Below are 4,036 nucleotides of genomic sequence, written 5' to 3'. Positions count from 1 at the left end.
TATCAACATGAGTAAAAGAGTTCTTCCGGCATTGCTTGTAGAGTATGGTACATGTGATTAGGGGGTATGTAATTGTATTTTGTTTTATATACGAGTCTGAAAATCTGATTTATTTCTGTATACTGATAAATCATTTTATGAGTTTGCATGTTTTTATAAAAGTTTTAAATTTTCCGTTATTTTTACAGTGAGTCACTCCGGTGGCCCTAATGTGACACTCTAGATCGGATCAGGTTATCCGCATCGGTATGAGGGGTTACATGTTCAACCCAAACAAATCAGAAACACGATCCTATGTTCAAGTTTGCAGGGTCTTTACCAAGAAACCAATGGTCATTCCATGTATCAATGAAGACACCGTTTCCAACGACACCGCACTTCAACCCCATCTCCAAACACAGGGATCCCTCCCTATCCCTGAATACGAGTCAAATCGTAATATTGAACTTACCCATGGCCTCCTTCCACCTTCGGAATACATAATCCATTTACTAATTCAAATGGTGTGCCACCAATGGAACCGAAGCTGATGTACGACCTTCTGATTTCGAATCATCTCCCAACTTTCAACAAAAAAATCTCCGGCAACTGTAAGATTAACGTTTGCATATGCCCAACAAATTCTAATTATTTAACAATAAATGATCATATATCTTTACATACGTCTGGAAAAATGCATGAGAGTTCATTGTGAAATAATTATTTTTTTATTATAAATATTACTTTATATTCACCTACTAATAAAAATAAAAACAACAATGTTTGTATGCAAATTTGAATAACTAGTTAACCTCGCAGAACAAAATATATTTCTTGAAAATTTATGCTAAGACGTGACATTTTACTTCTTTTTTCTACTTCCAGGCAAATCCGTTGAATTATAAAATATTATAAAAATATTCAAATTATGAAAACTACACGAAAAAGAAAGTCAAACGTTTAAATTTAATTCCAATTTGATTAAATGCCAATAAATGAGAATTAATTGGATTAAAATTTGGGAGAATCAATCCATAAATAAATGGGAATGGAAAAGAGATAAGAAGGAAAAAAAAAATAGAGGAATAAGCGATAAGATATTTGAAACTCTGACTCTAAATACCAAATTAGGATACTAATTGAATGCGTTTATACTAAATGACACATAAAAATACAAAGCTTTAAGGGTAGAAAATGTCACTCTCTAATTCAACCATTAAAATTTTAGTAATAAAAAATATTATTCTTTATACGGATGCAGAGTCAAATAATTCAACCAGTGATAAAAGAGAATGGTGTTCTCCTTAAATGTCATGGCTTCAAGTAACTGCGTCTCCAACGTCTATGTGTTGTCAATTGGTTAATAAAATTTTGAATACCTACTATCTTGTAATCATCCTAAACTATTAAAAAATATGATATTTAAAATTGACATTTTATCTTTACAAAAATAATTTTTGACACCAATACCAAACAAGAAAATCTTAAACTCAAATTTCTAAAAATATCTTTTTTTAGAATCCGCTAATTTTATTCAAAATATGAAAGATCTCAAATTACAATAAAAATTTACAATCATAATCGTAAATTAAACACATAATTAAGACAAATTCCTATAATCATTGAAATAAAACTAGTCACTTAAGATCATGTAAGTACCATACAAGGAAAGATTAAAATCTAATCAAGAAACCCAAACATAGATAGATATAAAAAAATATAATTGCATTAGCAAACCAACCACAAAAGGAGATCAACCTACTCAAAGACCACCGACAAACAATAAATCAAACTCGAGCGATGTGAGAAGCTATCCATGAACATAAACCGGATATCCAAATCCAATCCGAGTGTCCAAAAGCAAAGAAGATCAACAATATAATAGATAAATGACATCTTGATTAGTCGTGATGATGTCAAATCAACCCTTTGTAAAAAAAATAAAAGAAAACAAGAGTCAAACGACCGAAAAGCGTACCAAAAGACAGAAGAAAACATGTCCAAAAGACAGAAGAAAACATGTCATAAAGACAAATAAAAATGTATCCTACAAGTATACTTATTGAAAAAAATAAAGATATATTATAAGAAAATAAAAAGACAATAAAGAATAACGATAATTGACAACCAACATTAAAGTTAATGCTATCATCTTTCAATAAAGATAAAAAAAATGAGCAATATGAAAACAAAACTTTTATTTATTTTTTATATTTATATTCACTTCTAAAATTATCTTTTAAAATCAATTTTCAAATTAATGTCAAATTAATTTTAATGAATAACATAATACTCAGTAAATTACCCATTACTCCATATTCCCTCTTTTGGCATCCTTCAACATTTTAGGACTCGTCATTTTAGACTTATATTTTATTATTAATTCTGACATTACAATTAGTTCTAATTGATCTTCAGTTTATTTGTTTTCTTTACTTTCTTAATCGATCCTTTGAACCCATCTTATAATTTAAATTAAGGTTAACTACACATATGATCATCTATGTTTATGTTGTCTATTGATTTCAAAATACATAAGATAGGGTAGTCTTCATAAACTCCTCCCTTTCACTGTAACAACAGACTTTGACGTTTACTGCGCGAACCTCAAAACTTGTTTCCTCATCGACATTGTTTTCCTCATTTCGGTGACGATAACCACTGTCACCACTGTTAAAGAGATGCCGTTAACGAGTAAAGATGCTACAGAAGGAGATGGAGGAGGATCATACAACCGGGCATTCATCGGAGAGTTAGTGACGGCATTCAAGACCTTGAAAAGGCCAATGTGGATATTGCTACTGGTTACATGCCTCAATTGGATCGCTTGGTTACCGTTCTTGTCGTACGACACTGACTGGATGGGAGTGGAGGTATACGGGGGAATGTAAAGAGAAGTGCTAATGAACAAAAACTGTACGATCAAGGAGTGCGTGCGGGTGCGTTGGGGTTGATGATAAACTCGATCTTGTTGGCGTTTGCGTCGTTGGGGTTGGAGCCTGTGAGCTGGTTGATAGGCGGGGTTAAGAACCCGTGGGGGGTGGTCAACTTCATTTTGGCCGCTTGCTCGGCCGCAACAGTGGGGGTTACTAAGGTGGCGGAGGCTTGTCGGTATAAACGCGGACTACAAATCTTGACCCCTCCACCCACCAACATCAAAGGCTCTGCTTTGGCCGTCTTCGGACTGCTCGGTATTCCATTAGCGGTCAGTTTCTTTTTCCTTTTTTTAAATCATTCTTATCCACTGCGCTCTCCCATTAATGTTTGATATCACCGTCGAACAAAAGCAAAATGTAAATGTTTGCAGTGACAGTTCGTGATTCCTTTTTAGAATCACGGGCACCCCTATATCATCGCATCACCTCATCTTATCCGTTCAGCGTTTAATTCTTACAATGACGATGGTTAATATTATGAATGAAATTATTAAATTGACGATGATGCATGCAGGTAACATTTAGCATTCCATTCGCGTTGGCATTCATCTATTGCTCTGACGCCGGCGGCGGTCAAGGTATGTCAAACTGTTACGCGTATAAATATACGTATCACTTTTCTATTTGCTAAATTATGAAATAATTTTGATGGATATATCAAACTTGTAGGACTGTCCTTGGGGGGGTGCTAAATTTGTCTATAGTTATCCCACAAGTATCAATTTCCATTGCATTATACAAATGGTTCCTTTAGTTGAGAAGAAAGATGAAGCAAAATCCAAAAATAGAAGCCATTAATTGGTTTGGAAAAGGTAACGATGGGGTTGTTTCAACTTAAATTGGTAGAATTGGGTTTCATGAAAGAGTTTTGTTGTTGACAGATGGTAATATCTGTGGTGAGTGGACCTCTGGATGCATCATTAGGTGGAGGGAATTTACCAGCCTTCGTATTGGGCTCAATCGTGGCTGCCATCAGCGCTGTGTTGGCCATATTTGCACTCCCCAATCCCAAAGACTCTTCAAATACAAGGAAAAGCTTGGAAAAAACCAAGCATGCCTGCGCCAGAAACAACCATATCCGACGCTCACATCGGAGTCTAAGTAACATAGCCCGTGACTAA

General features: G+C 34.5%; 1 pseudogene; it reads left to right on the top strand.

Annotated features, from left to right (window-relative positions):
* The first annotated feature begins 329 nt into the window (after positions 1-329).
* On the top strand, positions 330-4,036 carry LOC120141415 (annotated as a pseudogene).

Source organism: Hibiscus syriacus, unplaced genomic scaffold, assembly GCF_006381635.1.
Source record: "Hibiscus syriacus cultivar Baekdansim isolate YM2019G1 unplaced genomic scaffold, ASM638163v2 tig00110809_pilon, whole genome shotgun sequence".
Taxonomy (NCBI): Eukaryota; Viridiplantae; Streptophyta; class Magnoliopsida; order Malvales; family Malvaceae; genus Hibiscus; species Hibiscus syriacus.
The sequence above is the reverse complement of the archived record's forward strand: the minus strand, read 5'-3'. Positions and strand labels throughout refer to the sequence as shown.